A 24,420-nucleotide genomic window follows, 5' to 3' on the forward strand; every position below is an offset into this window, starting at 1 on the left:
TGAGCAACAAAAGAAGTTCTCTTGGGGGTGACTCTTAGGCTTTTAAGTAGGCTTGACCTATCTTTTGTGGGGTTAAGTTTCATATGAACAAACCCCAAGATTGGGGGCTCTCTCTCTCTCTCTCTCTCTCTCTCTCTCTCTCTCTCTCTCTCTCTCTATATATATATATATATATATATATATATATACACACATACACACACGCACATACATACATACACACACACTCACACTCACTCTTTATTTCTGAAATAACTTTTCAGCCTCTTTTCCATTCTCCTTTAGAAACCTGATATTATGTTCTAGTTGTCCAGGTAAGACCCAATGTTGATCTTGTTAGAGCACTTATACTATATTGCCAGACCACTTGTCTGTATCCCCTCTATGACAGTTTGTATTTAAATATCCACTATGTTTTTGGGGCCTATAATAATGACTGGGACATAATAGGTACACATTAATATTTATTGAATGAATGTGTATTAGTTACCTTTTTATGTGTACTCATTACCCTAAAATAAATAGCTTAAAAAAACAAGCATTTATTATCTCACAGTTTATGTGAGTCAAGAATTTAGGAGTGGCTTAGCTGGCTCATCTTGAGAGAACTTGACTAGGCTAGAGGATCATTTAAGGATGGTTCACTCACATGGCTTTTGGCAGGAACCCTTCAGTCTTTATTTGCATGGATCCCTCTACAGTGCTGTTTGAATATCCTCTCAGTATGGAATTTGGCTTCCTTCAGAGAGAGGGATTGATCCAAAAGGAGAGCAAGGAGGAAGCCATAGTGCTTCTTATGACCCAGTCTCAGAAGCCACGCATAGCCAGTTCTGCCACATTCTAGTCCTTAGAAACAAGTCACTAGATTTGACCCACAATTAAGAGGAGAGCAATTAGGCTCCACCTTTGAAGGGAGGAGGATTAAAGAGTTTGTGGACATATTTTATAATTTCCACAGAATAGAAGAATTAATTTATGATTCTCTCTTCAACCTAATCAAAACAGATCATTTTCCTCTCTCAAAAAATACATTTTTCTAAATGGAATTAATTAACTTTGTTTAAAAAGTATGCTCTTATTATTCTTGGTGCCTGCCCATGCAAAAAAAAAAAAATGCTCTTATTAAAATATTTTACTTGCTTTTGATGTTATAAAATAACCAGATTGCATATAAATGTAATTATGTAAATGAACTGATTATTATCTAAATAGTCATAATTTTATTGTAGCTCTTTCACATAGATTCTGGAAATAAAATAATGAAGTTATTTCTTAAGTTCTGTATTGCTTACAAAACGAAAGTGAAACAGAAATCACAGTTTTAAGGTTTGTTATAGATTAAAATATGAAATGGACATCTCTCTGTGCTCAATCTACATACTTTTTAAAATATAATTTAATAGTATTTATTTAGATTTTAAACATATTAAGAGGAAAAAATTGCCTTTTTTAAAAAAACTGCATATCCACAAACTAGCACAATGCCTGGCACATCATTTATACTCAGTAATAGTGGAAAAAAAGTAATTGCTTTGTTAGTTTTTCTCTCTTCTCATCTGTTTTATTAATTCACTTAACTTCCTCAATTTCGGTACAAACCTCTATGTCAGACAACCATCATATAGTTCTTTATATATGTGTATATTTTTTTTTATTAAGAAATCTTTACACACATGTAGTTCATCCACAGTATACAATCAGTGGCCCACAATATCATCATATAGTTGTGTATTCATCACCATGATCATTTTTAAAACATTTTTGCATCACTCCAGAGAAAGAAATAAAAAGACAAAAGAAAAAAACTCAGGCATCTCATACCCCTTACCGCTCCCTCTCATTGACCCACTAGTATTTCAGTCTACCCAATTTTTTTTAACCCCTTATCCCACCTATTATTTATTTATTTATTTTTCCTTAGTTTTTTTTTACTCATCTGTCCATACCCTAGATAAAAGGAGCATCAGACACAAGGTTTTCACAATCACGTGGTCACTTTGTAAAAGCTGTATAGGTAGGCAGTTGTCTTCAAGAATCAAGGCTACTGGCACACAGTTCAACAATTTCAGGTACATCCCTCTAGCCACTCCAATACATCATAAACTAAAAAGGGAATATCTATATAATGCATAAGAAAACTTCCAGGATAGCCTCTCAACTCTGTTTAAAATCTCTCAGCCACTGAAACTTTATTTTGTCTGATTTCTTTCTTTTCCCTTTTTCTTAATCCTGTAATGCTGGGTCCCGACTCATTCTGGGAATAGTATTGTCCCATGTTGCCAGGGTGATTTACACCCCTGGGAGTTCATGTCCTGCATAGGAAGGAGGGCAGTGAGTTCACCTGCTGAGTTGACTTAGAGAGAGAGGATACATCTGAGCAACAAAAGAGGTTCTCTGGGGGTGAATCTTAGGCATAATGTTAAGTGTGCTTAGCTTCTCCTTTTCAGGAATAAGCTTCATAGGGATGAGCCCCAAGGTTGAGGGCTCAGCCTATTGAATTGGTTGTCTCCATTGTTTGTGAGAATATCAGGAATTCCCCAGATGGGGAAGCTGAATATTTCCTCCTTTCTCCCCAGTCTCCTAAAGGGACTTTGTAAATACTTTTTTATTCTCTGCCCAAATTACTCTGGGACATATTGGGGCATCTGACTAACCTGAGCAAACCAACAAGATCTCACACCCTATTCAAGATTCCATGTAATTATGGTATTCAAATAAACTGCCATACAAGTTTAAATTAGATAATGCACTACCCAGAATGTAAATTTTGCACTAAATAAACATCTCTCCCTTTGGTCTCATACAAAAGTTGAAGTTTTAAAATATGGACCATACCATCCTTTACCTAGTATTCTTATTTACCTTAGTCCTATCCAGATCAGCCTCATTCATATCTTTAGTGAAAGTTTGATCATTTTTTCAAGTTTTTAAACAGCGCTTTATGGGGTATTGCTGACTTTCATAGCTTTAGAGCTCTAACTCTGTGTCTCAGGAATCACATAAATACCCGAAGTTTCTGGGAACGACCAGGGTGAAAACAAATAGTTCAGCATCTGAGAATTTAGAAATAACAGGAACAACTTCAGAAGAGATATGACTACCGTAAAAGCTTACAATAGGCCCCAACCTGATAACCCAGGCTCTCGACTTCAGTTCTCTGAGTTTGTATATTATAGTTAGTCCATATGAGTGAGGCATGATAGTATTGTATTTTTGGAATCTACATCGTTAGAACAGCGTTGTTCAGGGGAGGTAATGTTAAAGCTGAGAACTGAAAGAGTCAGCCCTGCAAGGAGCTTAACAGGAAGAGGGAAGGCCCTGTGGTGTCAACATTTGGTGCAGACGAAGTTGAAAGGTTGCCTAGAAATGTCCAAGGAGAGAGTAGAATGAGATTTGAGAGGTAGAAAGAGTTTACGGGACCAAAATAATGCATGTGGATTTTATTCAACATATTTTGAAAGCCACTGGAAGATTATAAGTAGAAAAGGTGTTTTTTTTTGTGTTAACCAAAAACACAAACTAAAAAAGCATTCTGATTGCAAAAGAAGACAGGAGAGAGAGTGGGAAATAGTAATGAGGCTATTATAGTATTGCAGGTAAAAGATGATGATACGATAAATTGAAGAAGAGTGTTGGAGAGAAGTGGATGGATTTGGGATCTAGTTTGTAGATAGAACCAATGTAGGACATAACATGAAGAGAGTGAGGTAAGGGGGAGTAAGGAAGATACCCAGAATTTTAACTTCGGGTTGATGAGTGGTAATATCCTTAAATGAAAGCCAAGGTCAGTGAGAGGGGAAATCAAGAGTTTATTTTGAAACATGTTGTTTTTGAGATGCTTGCAAGTCAGATGGCAGTCAGTTATGCAATTTGGAACTCAGATTTGAGCAGAGATATACAGATGGTTTTTAATGTCTTTAAATGGATAAAATCCTTTCTAGGGAGGGAACAGTTCTGGGTATACCAATTTTTAGAGTTTTGGATGAATAGACTGTATTGTTGCTTACTTTGTAAAAATAAAACAAAAAACCCACAGCATGTTAAATTTACTGGCTGTAATATATATTGAAGATGTGTACTTTTTCTTTTTGTTGGTAGAATTGTGGTATATGAGAAAGGCAGAGGTTTAAATCTCCACTCTGCCATTTATTGATTGAATAATTAGGACATTTACCAACTGTGTAACTTTTGAATTTCACTTCTACTAAAGGTAATAACAACAGAGTTGTTTTGAAGAGTAGATGAATTAATTTATCTAAAGTGTCTAGGACAGTGTCTGATACATAGTAAGCATTCAATATTCATTTCCCTTTCCTTACTCTTTTATTTCTTTATATGTTTGTCTGTGAGCAGAAGAGCCACCTTGAAAGAGAAGTTTAGTGTAGATTTCCTCCCTATTTTTATATGGACATATATGTATATATCACAAAATATGTGTGTATGTATTTGTGTGTAGCATAGTTTCTTAAATAGAGAAATATCTGAAAATTATTTCCTGAATGTTTAGTGCTGTTTTTGTCCTGCTTTTCACAGTCTCTCATGTAAATATATATACAATTCTGCTGCTTTCAAAGGGAAACTTATTTTTTAAATCATAAAACACAAAGATAAAGACTTACTTTGAAATATTTCAAAATGAGTAGTAGAATGGATTAAAACAGTATTATCAGACAAGTTATTCTTTCTCTTGTATATTGAGGCTTTATAATTATTGATACAGAATTCTCAATTGTATATGTCAAGTAAGGATGAATTTTTAAAGACAGAGCATGTCTTTTCCTTTGTTCTCAAATTGTTGTTGTTACTATGTCTATATCACATAGAGGTTGGCAAACATTTTCTGTAATGGCCACGTAATAAATTTACTTTGTGGGCCATATGGTGTCTGTGGCAGCTACTTAGCTCTGCTGTTGTAGCATAGAAGCAGCCATATATAATATAAATGAGCATGGCTATATTCCAAGAAAACTTTATTTACAAAAGCAAGTGATGGGCCAGATTTGCCCTATGAGCTATAGTTTGCAAGCTGCTAATACAGAATATAAAATGATCAAATCCCTTCCAAAACATACTCTAGATCATTTTTGAGCTTTTGCCTATGTATTCCAGACTTAAATTATTCTGTTTGTTCCCTTTAGTTGCTTGATCTATTTCATCCCTCTTTCAATAGTTCACTTTCATTATACCTGTGCTCGGGATCCACTGGACATTTTTTCTGTCTCCGTGTGGGTATGATGTTTGGTTACCTCCCTTAACAAATGATTTGTCAGTTTGCAGTTTGTTATTCTGTGGAGGGGCTTGGATCAAAGAAAAACTATTAATAAATTAAATGAGTCAGGCTTTTTTTTTATGAATTGAGGATAATTGTTTATATTAATTCAATCCTCTGCCTTGGAAGGGCATTCTGGAAGGTTGACTACATTTGGTTCCCTGCTATGACATGATGATGATGATGATGCTGATGATGATGATAAGTGAACTGATTTTTATCCGTATATAGATGCTTTGTACTTTTTAAGGTTCAGTACTTTATTGAATATAAGAAGTAGCTTAATGAAATCAAATATGAAAGGTAGTATAATGAAATTATAAAGGGCACTAATTCTGGAGTCAGACAGCCTGGTTAAATATAGGCTCCATCACTTCTAGCTACGTGATGTTGGACTAGTTACCTGACTTCTCTGTACCTCAATTTTCCATCTATAAAATGTGAATAATAATAGTACTTATTTCATATAGTCAAAGTGAGAATTAAGTAAGTGTTTAGAACTTGCCCTGCTCTACTTGTCTAATAAAATAAGTTAAAATATGATTTCAAGCATAAAATGGGTGGTATCTAGAAATATTTTCATTAATACTAAGTCAGAATTATTTGCAGTTTAGAATGATTAAAAAAAAGAGCTCAAAAAACCCTATATTCTCCTTTCTTATCATGGACATATTTAAAGAACTTGTCTCAGTATTTACCTCATGACAAAAGGTAGGTATCTTGCTCAGTGAACATTAATTAAATGAAGAGGAATTTATATTCTTACCTCAAGGTGCCAATTTTACAATCATTCTCCTACTTTCTGTAAGAGTCCTTTTTGTTTGATTTTGAAAAAGTGATTTATTGCTCATTGAAAAATATTTTGTTTGGTATAACAATATATCCTATTAAAAACTATGGATCATTCTTAAGGCCTTTCTGTAAGTCATAATTTTATGTCATTTCCCTCATTCTCAATTCTTCCTAGTTATTTTTCTCATAGAGAATGCTATAACCAAATATACTATATAATTTTGTTAAATTTCATAATGGGCTGAGTTAACAACTAACATATTAAAATGGCTGTAAAAAACCAGCCATACAATTTATACCGCAGTCCTGGCTTCATTTTTTCTTATCGTAGCTGTGACATTTTTTAGATAACTGCAAAGTTAGAGGGAAGAGTCCCAAAGACCACCCTCACTTCTGACACCAATTGTGAATTCAGGGAGTTCCCAAACCACCCTTGGGTTTGCTAATTTGCTCATAAAACTCACAGAATTCACTGAAAGCTGCTATACTCACAGTTTATATTCACAGGTTTAGAATACAGATGAAAAGAATGCAGACAAGAGAAGAAGCACATAGGACAGAGTCCAGGACGATTCCGAATGCAGAGCTTCCAGTTGTCCTCTTCTTGTGGAGCCAGGAGAGTGTTACTTTCCTGGATTGGTATATGACTCTAGGTAACAAGTAATGCTAGTAGCCATGGAAGTTTATCTGTTTCTTGATGTCCAGAGTTTGGATTGGGGCTCCATCATGTAGGCATGGTTACCTGCCCACATGACTGACTCAGTCCCTAGTCCTTCAGAAAGTCCAGCTGATTCAGCTTTCCCCAAGTTCTCACCCTAAACACATCTTTGGGTGGCTCAGGGCTTCTGCTCTAGATCACGCTGTTGTTGTGGTTCAGGGCTTCCACCTAAATCACATGGTTATTATCTGGCTGGCCCAAAGCCCCCAAGCAAACAAGGACATTCCTATCAAGCATGACATTCCAAGGGCTTAGATTACTTCCCTGAAGCCTAAGGCAAGGTTAAGTACTTTACTACACAATATTATAACTTGTGAGAGATAGATTTATTTTAGCTTTTAATAAGAAAATGCCTTTTTCAATAATACTTCCATGCTACATATATTTCCTTTATATAACTACTAGGTTGGACCATATAAAATCAGTAATATTCCATCATTTTGACCTAACACAAATTATTAGACTTAATAGAAAGCAAGAAGTTTTTTTTCTAAGTCTTTATAATCTGTCATTTGATTTGATTTCAGCAGTTTGTGACTTTTGTTAATTAACAACATAATTAACTTTTTCATCTCATAGTGAATGCTATAACCAAATATGCTATATAATTAATAATACACATCTTCTGGGAAAGATAGTATGTTTGGCTAATAATACATATCTTCTGGGAAACTTTGGGAACACTAAGTACTTGGTTAGAAGCTATTTATTTCTTAAGCTTCTAAATGTGTTGGTATCAAGTAAAATGCTTTATGTATGTTATATCTAATGCTAACCATCACCTGAATGACAGCAATTATTATAAATGGCAAAGCTAAAATTTGAAACCTTTTTTAGAACCTAGTCTTGGAAATCACATAGGATCCCTTCCCCATGTTCTTTTTGCTAGAATTGTTTCTCCATTCAAGAGGAGCGGAGTTAGTCTCCACCTCTTTGGGAAGAGTGTCAAAGATTTGATGATATTATAAAACTGCCATAAAAAGCTTGAGACTTTTTTTGTGTGTGGCATGGGCAGGCACCGGGAATTGAACCCGGGTCTCCAGCATGGCAGGCAAGAACTCTGCCTGCTGAGCCACTGTGACCCACCCTTGAGACTTTTTGATGTACTTTCAGTCATGATAAAAAATTTATTTTGTCTGTTCAGAAAAGTTTTATTTCTTTGATGTCAATGCAAGTGATTTATATGAGATTAGTGGTCACTCCTGAGTTCTTTGACTTCCAAATTTTACCTTAAGACATGTTCTATTAATTAAACAAAATAGAAGCAATTAGTATGAATGTTCTTGCAGGTATAGGGATCTTAACCTTCCAGTTTTTCAAGTTAGCATTTTTTAAACTTATTTTATTGGATTTATAAAATATATAGCTGATTTCAGAGTTATTTTTATTGTGGATTATGTGAAAACACTAAACTATATTTCTTGTTTTTTTTCTGAAAATAATTTTGCATTTACCAGATTTATCCTTTTGATTAATTCTGAGAGGCACTTAGTTTACATACTGCGGATTTGGGGGCCCAAAAGAAAATTGCAGACCATCTATGCACCTAAAACCTATTTGATGGAGTTATTCGGTGTATGTATGGAATAAGAGGCCATATTTTCATGATAGCCTGGAGATGTGAAAGAGCTTTGAAAGCAGAGTGGGAAAACTTGAGTGTATAAAAGGGCTGACAACTATGATTAAAAGAATGTGCCTTTATATTTATGGCTAATCTGGAGAATAGAATGGAGATATTTGGAGTTAACTTGAATTGTAGTATTTCTGCATGCAGTATGTCATATTTGACAGGAGAAATATTGCATTTAGGACTTTATACGTGTCTTCAGATATCTTCTGTCAAACTGTGCAGAAAAGTCACAGAGAAGTATTGAGATGGGTTTTGATTTAATGCCTAACTATTGTGAATCAATGATAAAACCAGATATAAAACCCCAATTATAGTGACCCAGACTCCACTTTTGATCAGATCCTTCTTGGCAAATTCTCAGATATTTTGCCCTGAACTTTTAGAGAATGTGCTCCTTGTTAGTATATTGTTTTTTTTTTTAAAAAAAAAAAGCTGTCGTATTGCTTTTAAACTTTTATTTTTTAGATTATTGTGTAGTAAAATAGACCTTTTAAAAAAATAACTTCGTATTTTGAAATAATTTCAAGCTTACTGGACAGTTGCAGAAAATAATACAAACTCCATATAGAAACCTCTGACATACCTTCACCCCCGCCATCCCCAGATACCCAGATCCACCAATTTTAAGATTTTGCCTTGTTTGCTGTCTCTTTCTCCTTTCCTCCCTGTGTTCCCTTCCTTCTCTATCATGTATCTTTCTGTTTTCTGAACATTTGAAAGTAGATTGCCATATATCTTCCTTCTTGAATACATAGTACTTCCATGTAGATTTCCTGAGATCATGGATATTTACTTATGTATACGCCTTAAGTGCCATTATCAATGTCAAGAGATTTAACATTGATATAAAACTTATAGTCTATATTTCAATTTTTTCCTTATATCTCAGTAATGTCCTTTTGAGCTGTTTCTCCTCCATTAGATTCCATCCAGGATCACAGATTGCAGTTTTTTTCATTGTCTCTTTAGTTACTCTTTCTTTCTTCTTTTGAATTAGTTTTATATCCATCATAAACTTTCCCATCTCAGCCACTCCTGTACATACCATTCAATGGGATTAATTACACTCACAATGATGTACTATCATCCCCACTATCCATTACCAGTACTTAACCATCACCCCAAGTAGAAACTGTACAACATTATAAATTAACTTCCCATTTTCTTTCTCTTCACCCCTGGTAACTTCTACTTTCTATCTTTATGAGTTTGCATATTCTCCAGTATTTTCTTTATATTTACCATGGGGCTTAAATTTAACATCCAAAATCTATAATAGTTTCATTTTTGGTAACTATAATTAGTTCCCAAAGTTAACTTCAGCAATATATACAACTGTGTTTCTTAATACCTCCATTCTCCCACCTTTATGTAGTTCTTATCACAAGTTACATGTATATATTATGAGTTCAAAACCATTGATTTGTCATTTGTTATGTATTTATCTTTTAGATACTGTAGGAAGTAAAAAATAGTTACAAACCAAAAATACGGTGGTACTGGCATCCATCTTTACCAATGTCATTACCCTTACCAGAGATCCTATTTTTCATCATGTGGCTTATTTTGTCTAGTGGCCTTTCCTTTCAAGCTGCAGAGCTACCTGTAGTATTTTTTTGCACGAGCAGCTAGTGATGACAGCTTCTTCAGCTTTGGTTTATCTGGGAATGTCTTAATCTCACCCTCATTTTTAAAAGACAGTTTTGCTAGATATAGAATTCTTGGCTGGCAATTTTTTCCTTTTAGCACTTTCAATATGTCCTCCCACTGCCTTCTTGCTTCCATATTTTCTAATGAGGAATCAGCATTTAATCCTATTGTGACTCCCTTGGTTAAGACACATTCCTTTTGTCTTGTGGCTTTCCGAATTTTCTCTTTACCTTTGGCATTTGACAATTTGATTACAATGTGCCATGGTATTTGTCTATTTGGGTTTATCCTGTGTGAGTTTGTTGAACTTTTTAGGTGTGTATATTTATGTCTCATTAAATTTTGGAAGTTTTCAGCCATTATTTCTGTGAATATTCTCTCTGTCCCTTGCTCTCTCTCTTTTCATTCTGGGACTACCAGAATGCATTTATTGGTCCACTTAATGGCCTCCCACAGGTTCCTCAGGCTCTGTTCACTTTTGTTCATTCTTGTTTCTTCATGTTCCTCAGACTGAAGGATTTCAATTGTCTTATTTTTCAACCACTGACTCTTCTGCCAGTATCAATCCACTGTTGAACCCCTCCCTCTATGGAACTTTTAATTTCTGTTACTCTGTTATTGTGTTTTTAGCTCTGTTTGATGATTTTTCATAATTTCAATCTTTTTAATGATAATCTCTTTGGGTTCATCTATCATTTTTCTAATATCCTTTACTTCTTTGTCCATGTTTTCCTTTAGCTCTTTGAACATATTTACCTTTTTGTTTTTAAATCTTTGTCTGATATGTTCCAGGTCTAGCTGGTGCTCCTAGTTAATGTGTTTCTAATGCTTTAATATCCTTAGTATGGCCCACTATTTCTTTGTATGTTTTATAATTTTTTGTCACAACCTGGACATTTTGTTATTTTAATATATTTTCTCTGGAATTTAGACCCTGAACCATCTGTTCCTTAAGCTTGTATGTACCTAGTATTATGACATAGATTTGCTATAATGCCTGGGACTAAAAAATTAAGAGGAATGGAAAGGAAAAGAAAAGAAAGGAAACTCCTTTCTCAGTCTTGTAGATGGGCCTATGGGAGAGTTTTCCCTTAGAGCTTAAGGATACAATGACTCTAGAAAACAGCCTGAGACCAAAATTAGGAACTCCCTGTTCTGTCCCCCTTTCCCCCCAGCACTTGTGTCTTGCCTTGGGCATGTGGCATGTAACCCTAGGAGTTCCCTTGTTTACATTTATTCAGTTGTCCTCATTCCCCCTAGAAAGCTGTGTTTCCTCAGGGTCTCTGGTACTGTACTGTATGTCATACAGCTGGTCTCCTGCGTGTTCTGTAGAAGAATTCTGTGCACTCCCTCTACATGCAGGGCAAGTTCGGGCATGGTGAGCCTAGAACCAACGTTCTGCAACAGTCTGGTTCTGATTGGCAGAGACATACATGCTCTCAGTATATGCACAAGGATTAGTCAGCTACCTCTAGAACAAGGACCAGGGACTTGCACTGAGAGTACAGGCAAGCTCTGCACTGAGATGGTGAGGGTTTGGAAGAAGGAACAGCATGGGCACCACAAAATCCTGCTGTTTGTAAAATGCTTTTATGATTTGACACTCACTCTGTTACTGTAATCCTTTAACTGTTTTCCAAAGCTTTGAGAAAGATGTTTCTGCCAGTTGTGGTTGTTTTTCAAAGCTTCTGTGGCTATACAGAGCCCTGGAGCATCTCACTCTACTATTTTGATTGTACTGAGGCTGATGTCATTGTATTCACTACTGTGCTGGACTGGTGATAGCTGCTTCTCTCTGGGGCTGCCTAGCAAAATTGACCTCTTTTTGATGTGCAGCTCTATGAATTTTGATACTTATACAGATTAGTTTGTTGTGAGTCATATTGCAAATCAAGCAGAGATTGAGGGTTTAGAGGGAGGCAAAGCATTTTGGGTAATTCTAGTAGTTAGTGAATTTGTATGGGGAAATAAAGTAAAGGAGACATATCTGTTACTATTTCTGATTAAAAACTAGTTTTTCTTCTCTGAAAAAAGCAACCAAAAACCAAAAACCAAAAAAAAAAAAAGGCCCATGACAACTTCAGGGGAGTGGGAAGAACATTTTGTCTTAAAGTAGTTCCAGTTGTATTGATGTGATAGTTGAAAGATTGTGACTATGTGTGGGATGTGCTATTGCTGATGTTATGTACTGTTTTAAACAGGTAACTATTTGGGAACTAAGTTCTTTCCTATCTTGTGGGGGCTTAAATATTGATAAATGTATTAGAGATGGTCATCTCTAAGTCACATACAAGTCATAGATTATATCCTAGCTTATCTGTATACCTATAAAGTAATTATATAACTTACAGGGGTTTATTTACCCCTAAGCCAGCATTATCCAACCCAGCTTTCTGTGTTGAAAAAAAATGCTTTCTCTTGGTACTGTCTAATATGGTTGCTCCTGGCCACACCTGGCTGTTGAGCACTTCAAATCTAACATGACTGAGGAACTGGATTTTTAAAATGTAATTTAAATTAATTTGAATTCAAGTTTAAATAGCCACATCTGACTAGTGTCTGTCATATTGGATAACACATGCTTAAGTTCTTCCATGCACTCTAGATTAAAATCCTTTTAAAAAGTGCTATTTGACTTCCGGAGAAGATGGTGGCTTAGTAAGACGCGCGGATCTTAGTTTACTCCTCCAGGACAGCTACTAGGGGAGTAGAAATGATACAGAACAGCTCCCAAAGCCACGACAGAGATAAAAAAGATAGCGTACCCCATCCTGGAACGGCTGCTGGCTGAGAGAACCCGCTCTGGTGAGATCGCCGAGGGGCGCGGGCTTCACCGGGCGGGCCGGCAAGCGGCTGGAGTCATTCCCTTCCCCCTTCCCGGGCCGGCTGGGAGAATTGGACAGGCGGTCCCCTCAAACCGCGGAGGCTGGCGCCCACACCACGCGCGGCCCCCCGGACCAACTGAGAGAATTGGATTGGAAATCCCCAGGCCGCGGAGAATGGTGACGGGGGGGGGGGCCCTTCCAAACCCGTGACTCCCCGGGAACGTGCACTCTCCCAGATGGGCCGCTGCGGCTGGCGCCCTCCCGCCATGCTTGGCGCCCCGGGCCGACTAGGAAATGCGGTCGGGCGCTTTCCCGGGCTGCGGCGACCAGCGACCCTCCCCGCGTTCGGATCCCGGGCCGGCTGGCACTCTTCCAAGCCGCTTCGGCTAGCGAACCTCCTGGACGGCGAGAGTTTTCCAAAGTTAAAGGACCCACAGCACCTTTTACTGGTGGGACCCGCAGACAAACGTGTGCCACGAGCGCCACCTACTGGGCAGGATAAGAAAAACAGAACCCAGAGATTTCACAGAAAATCTTCCAAACTTTTGGATCCAACACCCAGGGAAATTAGTCTAAATGCGCAGACGCCAGCAGAAGATAACGGATCACGCTCAAAAAATTGAAAATATGGCCCAGTCAAAGGAACAAACCAATAGTTCAAATGAGATACAAGAGCTGAGACAACTAATGCTGAATATACGAACAGAAATGGAAAACCTCTTCAAAACTGAAATCGATAAATTGAGGGAGTACATGAAGAAGACATGGGCTGAACATAAGGAAGAAATAGAAAAACTGAAAAAACAAATCACAGAACTTATGGAAGTGAAGGACAAAGTAGAAAAGATGGAAAAAACAATGGATACCTACAATGATAGATTCAAAGAGACAGAAGATAGAATTAGTGATTTCGAGGATGGAACATCTGAATTCCAAAAACAAACAGCACCTATCTGGAAAAGAATGGAAAGCTTTGAACAGGGTATCAGGGAACTCAAGGACAATATGAAGCGCACAAATATACGTGTTGTGGGTGTCCCAGAAGGAGAAGAGAAGGGAAAAGGAGGAGAAAAACTAATGGAAGAAATTATCACTGAAAATTTCCCAACTCTTATGAAAGACCTAAAATTACAGATCCAAGAAGTGCAGCGCACCCCAAAGAGATTAGACCCAAATAGGCGTTCTCCAAGACACTTACTAGTTAGAATGTCAGAGGTCAAAGAGAAAGAGAGGATCTTGAAAGCAGCAAGAGAAAAACAATCCATCACATACAAGGGAAACCCAATAAGACTATGTGTAGATTTCTCAGCAGAAACCATGGAGGCTAGAAGACAGTGGGATGATATGTTTAAATTACTAAAAGAGAAAAACTGCCAACTAAGACTCCTATATCCAGCAAAATTGTCCTTCAAAAATGAGGGAGAAATTAAAACATTCTCAGACAAAAAGTCACTGAAAGAATTTGTGACCAAGAGACCAGCTCTGCAAGAAATACTAAAGGGAGCACTAGAGTCAGAAACAAAAAGACAGAAGAGAGAGGTATGGAGAAGAGTGTAGAAAGAAGGAAAATCAGATATGATATATATAATACAAAAGGCAAAATGGTAGAGGAAAATATTATCCAAACAGTAATAACACTAAATGTTAATGGACTGAATTCCCCAATCAAAAGACATAGACTGGCAGAATGGATTCAAAAACAGGATCCTTCTATATGCTGTCTACAGGAAACACATCTTAGACCCAAAGATAAACATAGGTTGAAAGTGAAAGGTTGGGAAAAGATATTTCATGCAAATAACAACCAGAAAATAGCAGGAGTGGCTATACTAATATCCAACAAGTTAGACTTCAAATGTAAAACAGTTAAAAGAGACAAAGAAGGACACTATCTACTAATAAAAGGAACAATTAAACAAGAAGACATAACAATCATAAATATTTACGCACCGAACCAGAATGCCCCAAAATACGTGAGGAATACACTGCAAACACTGAAAAGGGAAATAGACACAAATACCATAATAGTTGGAGACTTCAATTCCCCACTCTCATCAATGGACAGAACATCTAGACAGAAGATCAATAAAGAAATAGAGAATATAAATATTACTATAAACGAGCTAGACTTAACAGACGTTTATAGGACATTACATCCCACAACAGCAGGATACACCTTTTTCTCAAGTGCTCATGGATCATTCTCAAAGATAGACCATATGCTGGGTCACAAAGCAAGTCTTAACAAATTTAAAAAGATTGAAATCATACACAACACTTTCTCGGATCATAAAGGAATGAAGCTGGAAATCAATAATAGGCGGAGTGCCAGAAAATTCACAAATACGTGGAGGCTCAACAACACACTCTTAAACAACGAGTCGGTCAAAGAAGAAATTGCAAGAGAAAGTAGTAAATACCTCGAGGTGAATGAAAATGAAAACACAACATATCAAAACTTATGGGATGCAGCAAAGGCAGTGCTAAGAGGGAAATTTATTGCCCTAAATGGCTATATCAGAAAAGAAGAAATGGCAAAAATGCAGGAATTAACTGTTCACTTGGAAGAACTGGAGGAAGAACAGCAAACTAATCCCAAAGCAAGCAAAAGGAAAGAAATAACAAAGATCAGAGCAGAAATAAATGAAATTGAAAACATGAAAACAATAGAGAAAATCAATAAGACCGGAAGTTGGTTCTATGAGAAAATCCATAAGATTGATGGGCCCTTAGCAAGATTGACAAAAAGAAGAAGAGAGAGGATGCAAATAAATAAGATCAGAAATGGAAGAGCAGACATAACTACTGACCTCACAGAAATAAAGGAGGTAATAACAGGATACTATAAACAACTATACGCTAATAAATACAACAATTTAGATGAAATGGACGGGTTCCTGGAAAGACATGCGCAACCAACTTTGACTCAAGAAGAAATAGATGACCTCAACAAACCAATCACAAGTAAAGAAATTGAATTAGTCATTCAAAAGCTTCCTCAAAAGAAAAGTCCAGGACCAGATGGCTTCACATGTGAATTCTGCCAAACATTCCAGAAAGAATTAGTACCAATATTCCTCAAACTCTTCAAAAAAATCAAAGTGGAGGGAAAACTACCTAATTCATTCTATGAAGCCAACATCACCCTCATACCAAAACCAGGCAAAGATATTACAAAAAAAGAAAACTACAGAGCAATCTCTATAATGAATATAGATGCAAAAATCCTCAACAAAATTCTAGCAAATCGAATCCAGCAACACATTAAAAGAATTATACATCATGACCAAGTAGGATTCATCCCAGGTATGCAAGGATGGTTCAACATAAGAAAATCAATTAATGTAATACACCATATCAACAAATCAAAGCAGAAAAATCACATGATCATCTCAATTGATGCAGAGAAGGCATTTGACAAGATTCAACATCCTTTCCTATTGAAAACACTTCAAAAGATAGGAATACAAGGGAACTTCCTTAAAATGATAGAGGGAATATATGAAAAAACCCACAGCTAATATCATCCTCAATGGGGAAAAATTGAAAACTTTCCCCCTAAGATCAGGAACAAGACAAGGATGTCCACTATCACCACTATTATTCAACATTGTGTTGGAGGTTCTAGCCAGAGCAATTAGACAAGAAAAAGAAATACAAGGCATCAAAATTGGAAAGGAAGAAGTAAAACTATCACTGTTTGCAGACGATATGATACTATACGTCGAAAACCCGGAAAAATCCACAACAAAACTACTAGAGCTAATAAATGAGTACAGCAAAGTAGCAGGTTACAAGATCAACATTCAGAAATCTGTAGCATTTCTATACACTAGTAATGAACAAGCTGAGGGGGAAATCAAGAAACGAATCCCATTTACAATTGCAACTAAAAGAATGAAATACCTAGGAATAAATTTAACTAAAGAGACAAAAAACATATATAAAGAAAACTACAAAAAACTGTTAAAAGAAATCGCAGAAGACCTGAATAGATGGAAGGGCATACCGTGTTCATGGATTGGAAGACTAAATATAGTTAAGATGTCAGTCCTACCTAAATTGATTTACAGATTCAATGCAATACCAATCAAAATCCCAACAACTTATTTTTCAGAAATAGAAAAACCAATAAGCAAATTTATCTGGAAGGGCAGGGTGCCCCGAATTGCTAAAAACATCTTGAGGGAAAAAAAACGAAGCTGGAGGTCTCGCGCTGCCTGACTTTAAGGCATATTATGAAGCCACAGTGGTCAAAACAGCATGGTATTGGCATAAAGATAGATATATCGACCAATGGAATCAAATAGAGTGCTCAGATATAGACCCTCTCATCTATGGACATTTGATCTTTGATAAGGCAGTCAAGCCAACTCACCTGGGATAGAACAGTCTTTTCAATAAATGGTGCCTAGAGAACTGGATATCCACATGCAAAAGAATGAAAGAAGACCCATGTCTCACACCCTATACAAAAGTTAACTCAAAATGGATCAAACATCTAAACATTAGGCCTAAGACCATAAAACAATTAGAGGAAAATGTTGGGAGATATCTTATGAATCTTACAACTGGAGGAGGTTTTATGGACCTTACACCTAAAGCAAGAACACTGAAGAAGGAAATAAATAAATGGGAGCTCCTCAAAATCAAACACTTTTGTGCATCAAAGAACTTCATCAAGAAAGTAGAAAGACAGCCTACACAATGGGAGACAATATTTGGAAATAACATATCAGATAAAGGTCTAGTATCCAGAATTTATAAAGAGATTGTTCAACTCAACAACAAAAAGACAGCCAACCCAATTACAAAATGGGAAAAAGACTTGAACAGACACCTCTCAGAAGAGGAAATACAAATGGCCAAAAGGCACATGAAGAGATGCTCAATGTCCCTGGCCATTAGAGAAATGCAAATCAAAACCACAATGAGATATCATCTCACACCCACCAGAATGGCCATTATCAACAAAACAGAAAATGACAAGTGCTGGAGAGGATGCGGAGAAAGAGGCACACTTATCCACTGTTGGTGGGAATGTCAAATGGTGCAACCACTGTGGAAGGCAGTTTGGCGGTTCCTCAAAAAGCTGAATATAGAATTGCCATACGACCCAGCAATACCATTGCTAGGTATCTACTCAAAGGACTTAAGTGCAAAGACACAAACGGACATTTGCACACCAATGTTTATAGCAGCGTTATTTACAATTGCAAAGAGATGGAAACAGCCGAAATCTCCATCAACAGAAGAGTGGCTAAACAAACTGTGGTATATACATACGATGGAATATTATGCAGCTTTAGGACAGGATAAACTTATGAAGCATGTAATAACATGGATGGACCTAGAGAACATTATGCTGAGTGAGTCTACCCAAAAACTAAAGGACAAATACTGTATGGTCCCACTGATGTGAACGGACATTTGAGAATAAGTTTGGAATATGTCATTGGTAACAGAGTCCAGCAGGAGGTAGAAACAGAGTAAGATAATGGGCAATTGAAGCTGAAGGGATACAGACTGTGCAACAGGACTAGATACAAAAACTCAAAAATGAACAGCACAATAATACCTAATTGTAAAGTAATCATGTTAAAACACTGAATGAAGCTGCATCTGAGCTATGGGTTTTTGTTTTGTTTTGTTTTGTTTTTACTATTATTACTTTTATTTTTTTCTCTATATTAACATTCTATATCTTTTTCGGTTGTGTTGCTAGTTCTTCTAAACCGATGCAAATGTACTAAGAAACGATGATCATGCATCTATGTGATGATGTTAAGAATTACTGATTGCATATGTAGAATGGTATGATTTCTAAATGTTGGGTCAATTTCTTTTTTTCCGTTAATTAAAAAAAAAAAAAAAAGACGAGGGGTAATTGGAGCTGAAGGGATACAAACTGTGCAACAGGACTGGATATAAAAACTCAGAAATGGACAGCGTAATACTACCTAATTTTAATGCAATTATGTTAAAACATTGAATGAAGCTGCATGTGAGGTATAGGTTTTTTTTTCTCTCTCATCATTTTAATTCTTATTTTGTTGTCTTTTTATTTCTTTTTCTAAATCGATGCAAATGTACTAAGAAATGATGAATATGCAACTATGTGATGATATTAAGAATTACTGATTGTACATGTAGAATGGAATAATTTCTAAATGTTTTGTTAATTTTTTTTAATTAATAAAAAAAGAAATTATATAAAAAAAAGTGGTATTATCAGTGCCACTTGTTGGGACTTTAATTTATTCACTTCGTTTCTGATTTTTTCACAACCAAACAGTAGTAGTTGTATCTGTATGTTGAGTTATTAGAACTCAAATACAGTTTTGGTTGCCATTAAGTATGTAAGTCCCTTGTCATTGGGGAGGATATCAAAGCATTTCCAGCATTTGATCCTGTTTCTTCAGTAGTGCAGTATCCAGAGCAGTGTCCCGGGCTACTAGGCTTGCCCACACAGGGTGAGGTGAGTACCTATTGAGTGCTGCACCATGGGATCTCCCTTGTCACCTTGTCCTGCGTTAGGAATATTCTGAGGCTTTACAACCACTTTAACCCCAAGGATTTTAAAAGTGCATTTTCTATACATGACTATTATTTAGTAACAAGATAAAAAGGTTAGGAGTGACTTTCATAAAATTTTATGTTACGTTTCTGTGGCAGTGATTCTCAATCCTGGATGTACTTTAGAATCAAGTGGGGAACCTTTAAGAACCATGGCCGGGCTCCAGCCCCAGAGATTCTAATTTGAATGTAGTGGGTCTTGGTCATCAGCATTTTATTTTCAAAGCATACCAATTTAATCTCATGTTTCAACCAGGGTTGAAAATCTATGCTGTATGGGATAATTTGTGGATGTAGGTTACTTGTATTAAGTAAAATATTCTGACTTGGAGACTAATGCATAATCTTTTTTCCCCTTTTTAGTTGAAGTCCAGATTTCAAGTCTTGAGTAAAATACTATCAAGGGAATGGGCCTTTTTATGCTCCTACATTCAGAACCTGTTATCCAAGGAATGTCCTAAAGGTCAGTGTATAAGAAAAGATATTAATCGAATTTTGTTTTTAATCTTTACTATCATTAAATTTATTGATAAATTAAGCATCCAGATTACTTGTGAGTAGAAATGGCTTTTTTAATGGACTTGCTTTATAATGCTACCAAGTAAATTTTATTAGTGTGATATATTTAGGAAAAATAGAATGTGTGTTCTTATGGTTTATTTATTTTTAATAGACTAAAGGCATGTGATAAAAATATATGTTACATGTTTGATATATGTATATCAAAGATATTCAAGAAATTAATGGCAATGAATTGTCTCTGATTGAGGGGATCTGGCACCTAGTGGTAAGATGTTTACTTTTACAGTGTAGACTTTTCAGCTTTTTTTTTTAATGCCTTGTATATTCTAAATTTCAAAAAACCCTTTATGAATTGTTAAAAAAAATAAAGCTTTTGCACAGCTTTGCAAAATGCTGATAGGTTTTTTCTATTTGAAAAGTCTTTTCAGTCCACATGGCCATTGAAATTGAGGGTCTCTGCTTATTATTTGGCAAATTACTTCTTGGTCGGTGTATGATATTTCAATGAATACATCTGCTTTTTCTTCTCCTTAATCCAAATCCTGGGTTCTTAATTTGTTTTACATTTTCACCTTGATCAAATTTGTCTCTTTTTATCTTTCCTACTAATTCTTACACCCCTGTATTAGTAATGGTTCTCTAGAGAAACAGAATCAACAAGGAACACTGCAAATATAAAATTTATAAAAGTGTCTCACGTGACCGCAGGAACGCAGAGTCCAAAATCCGCAGGGCAGGTTGTGAAGTTGATAACTCCCATGGAGGGTCTGGACAGACTCCACAGGAGAGGCTTGCTGGCCGAAGCAGAAAGAGAGCCTGTCTCTTCTGAATCTTACTTAAAAGGCTTCTGGTGATTAGATTGAACATCACTTATTGCAGAAGACACTCCCCTTGGCTGATTACAAATGAAATCAGCTGTGGATGCAGCTGACATCATTATAGTCTAATTCTATGAAATGTCCTCATTGCAACAGACAGGCCAGCACTTGCCCAACCACACAAGCAGGTACCACCACTTGGCCAAGTTGACACATGAAGCTGACCATAACAGTCCACCCCTTGTCAACTTGGCAACTGTATATATCACCTTAAACCATACCTAATTTCTAAATAAAAAACATTAAAACACACATTTTTTTCTTTCACCTAACAATACTCAACTGTCCTGCATGTAACTGGAAACACAGTAATTCTCTCCAGAATAGGGCACAAGTACTTGGGTAATATTCATTCTTAAACTTGATATCTTACAACTTAAATAATATAGCAGGAACAAAACAGCATCACAGTCCTCATTTCTATAACTGATCATGTGTTCATAGTTCATATTTGTCACTACCTTCTTCCGCTACCCATTCCATGTTCCCTTTACCCTCAGCAAGCACTTCAGCTGGCCGTGGTTCTTTGCCTGGTGGGGTGACCCAAACCTTCATTGCTGAAGTTTCAGACCCTTTGGTAGTCTTGCCTGGATTGGGTTATTGCAGTTTTCCATTGATTTTAATCACAGGGCATGGTAGTATTAAAGATGCCCTGGGGATCTCCTATATTCCAAGAAAACTCTTCTTTATCTTCATTGTATAGTTGCAGTCCTATTTCCCCCTGATAGTCAGGGTCATTCACCCCAGACACTAATGCAGTCCTCTTCTTGTCTTGTTGATCCAGGGTCATGAGTAGCCCAAAGAGAGTAGGTGGCAGTCTTAACTTCCAGTTCAGTGGTATTATTGTTGTTTCTCCTGGTGGAAGCACTCCCCCTTTTGGAACTAAAACCTGTAGACCAGCAGAGCTCAGGGTCGCAGGGACAGGAAGCAGAAATTTCCCTAGTGGATCACTAGGGGTAATAGTGAGTGGGGCCTCTCCCATTTCCACCCCTTGGTTCCTGAACCCATGGATCCTGGCTATGTGAGAAACAGTACCATACAGCAGACGCTGATTCAGAGCATATACAGCATCCTGGGGAACATTACCCCAGCCTTTCAAGGTATTGCCACCTAGTTGGCACCGTAATTGAGTTTTCAAAAGGCCATTCCACTGTGCTACCAATCCAGCTGCTTCTGAATGATGGGGAACATCTTAAGGCCAGAGAATTCCATGAGCATGTGCCCATTCCTGGACATCATTTGCTGTGAAGTGTGTTCCTTGATCAGAAGCAATGCTATGTGGAATACCATGACGATGGATAAGGCATTCTGTAAGCCCATGGATGGTAGTTTTGGCAGAAGCATTGCATGTAGGGAAAGCAAACCCATATCCAGAGTATGTGTCTTTTCCAGTTGGAACAAATCACTGCCCCTTCAATGAAGGGAGTGGTCCACTGTAATCAACCTGCCACCGTGTAGATGGCTGGTCGCCTCAGGAAATGGTGCCATATTGGGGGCTGAGTGTGGGTCTCTGCTGCTGGCAGATTGGGCACTCAGCAGTGGCTGTAGCCAAGAGAGCCTTTGTGAGTGGAAGTCCATGTTGCTGAGCTTATGCATAACCTCCATCCCTACCACCATGACCACTTTGTTCATGAGCCCATTGGGCAATGACAGGAGTTGCTGGAGAGAGAGGCTGACTGGTATCCACAGAACGGGTCATCTTATCCACTTGATTATTAAAATCTCCCGCTGCAAAAGTCACCCTCTGGTGCGCATTTACATGGGACGCAAACATGTTCATGTTTTTAGCCCACTCAGAAAGGTCTACTCACATACTTCTTCCCAGACCTCTTTGTCACCAATTTTCCAATTATTGTCTTTCCAAGTCCCTGAACCTCCAGCCACACCATTAGCAACAGCCCATGATTCACTATACAGATGTACCTCTGGCCAGTTTTCCTTCCAAGCAAAATGAATTACCAGGTGCACTGCTCGAAGTTCTGCCCACTGGGAGGATTACCCCTCATCACTGTCCTTCAAGGACACCCCAGAAAGGGGTTGTAGTGCTGCAGCTGTCCACTTTCAGGTGGTACCTGCATATCGTGCTGAACTATCTATAAACCAGGCTCGAGATTTCTCTTCCTCAGTCAAATCACTGTAAGGAACTCCCCAAGAGGCCATAGCTCTCGTCTAAGAAAAAGAAGGTAATGTGGCAGGAGTGGAGATCATGGGCATTTGGGCCACTTCTTCATGTAATTTACTTGTGCCTTCAGGATGTGCTCTTGCCCTATCTCGTATATATCATTTCCATTTTACATAGAGTGCTTCTTTGCACGCCCGTCTTTATGGCTTGGTGGGTCAGACAACACCCATCTCGTGATAGGCAACTCAGGTCTCATGGTAACTTGGTGGTCCATGGTTAAGCATTCAGTCTCTGCTAAGGCCCAGTAGCAGACCAAAAGCTGTTTCTCAAAAGGAGAGAAGTTATCTGCAGGAGATGGTAAGACTTTGCTCCAAAATCCTGTGGGTCTGTGTTGTGATTCTTCTATAGGGGCCTGCCAAAGGCTCCAGACAGCATCTCTATTTGCCACTGACACTTCCAGCACCATTGGATCTGCTGGATCAAACGGCCCAAGTGGCAGAGCAGCTTGTACAGCAGCCTGGACCTGTCACAGAACCTCCTCTTGTTTGGGTCCCCGCTCAAAATTAGCGGCTTTTCTGGTCACTCAATAAATGGGCCTGAATAGCAAACCCAAATGAGGAATATGTTGTCGCCAAAATCCAACAGACCAGCCAGGCGATGTGCCTGCTTTTTGGTCGTGGGATGGGCAAGATGCAGCAACTTATCCTTCATCTTAGAAGGAATATCACAACATCCCCACAACACTGGGCACCTAGAAATTTCCCTGAGGTGGAAGCTCCCTGTATTTTTGTTGGATTTATTTCCCATCCTCTGATACGCAAATGCCTTACCAATAAGTCTAGAGTAGTTGCTACTTCTTGCTCACTAGGTCCAATCAACATGATATCATCAATATAATGGACCAGTGTGATGTCTGTGGGAGGGAGAAACAATCAAGGTCCCTGTGGACATTATGACACAGGGCTAAAGAGTTGATATACCCCTGAGGCAGGACAGTGAAAGTATATTGCTGACCTTGCCAGCTAAAAGCAAACTGTTTCTGGTGGTCCTTACTAATAGCCTTTGAGAAAAAAGCATTTGTCAGATCAATAGCTGCATACCAGGTACAAGAGGATGTTTTGATTTGCTCAGGCATTGATACCACATCTGGAACAGCGGCTGCAGTTGGAGTTACCACCTGGTTGGGCTTACAATAATCCACTGTCATCCTCCAAGACCCATCCATTTTCTGCACAGGCCACATAGGAGACTTGAGTGGGAATGTAGTAGGAATTGCCACCCCTGCATCCTTCAAGTCCTTAAGAGTGGCAATAATTTCTGCAATCCCTCCAGGAATCTGGTATTGCTTCTGATTTACTATTTTGTTAGGTTGGGGCAGTTCTAGTGGCTCCACTTGGCCTTTCCCGCCATAATAGCCCCCACTGCACAAGTTAGAGAG

General features: G+C 37.7%; 1 protein-coding gene across 7 annotated transcripts in view; it reads left to right on the forward strand.

Moving 5' to 3' along the window:
* Window positions 1-24,420, forward strand: part of WDFY3 (WD repeat and FYVE domain containing 3) — a 348,587-nt gene that overhangs the window by 75,272 nt on the left and 248,895 nt on the right. For 6 of the 7 annotated variants that reach the window (XM_077142947.1, XM_077142952.1, XM_077142950.1 and 3 more), the window contains exon 3: window positions 19,824-19,923. The gene's annotated coding sequence lies outside the window, so the exon portion shown is untranslated. Of the gene's footprint in view, window positions 1-6,568; window positions 6,715-19,823; window positions 19,924-24,420 lie in introns of all 7 variants that reach the window. The other variant, XM_077142948.1, reaches the window with a different exon arrangement.

The sequence above is a fragment of the Tamandua tetradactyla genome, chromosome 24, assembly GCF_023851605.1.
Source record: "Tamandua tetradactyla isolate mTamTet1 chromosome 24, mTamTet1.pri, whole genome shotgun sequence".
NCBI lineage: Eukaryota > Metazoa > Chordata > Mammalia > Pilosa > Myrmecophagidae > Tamandua > Tamandua tetradactyla.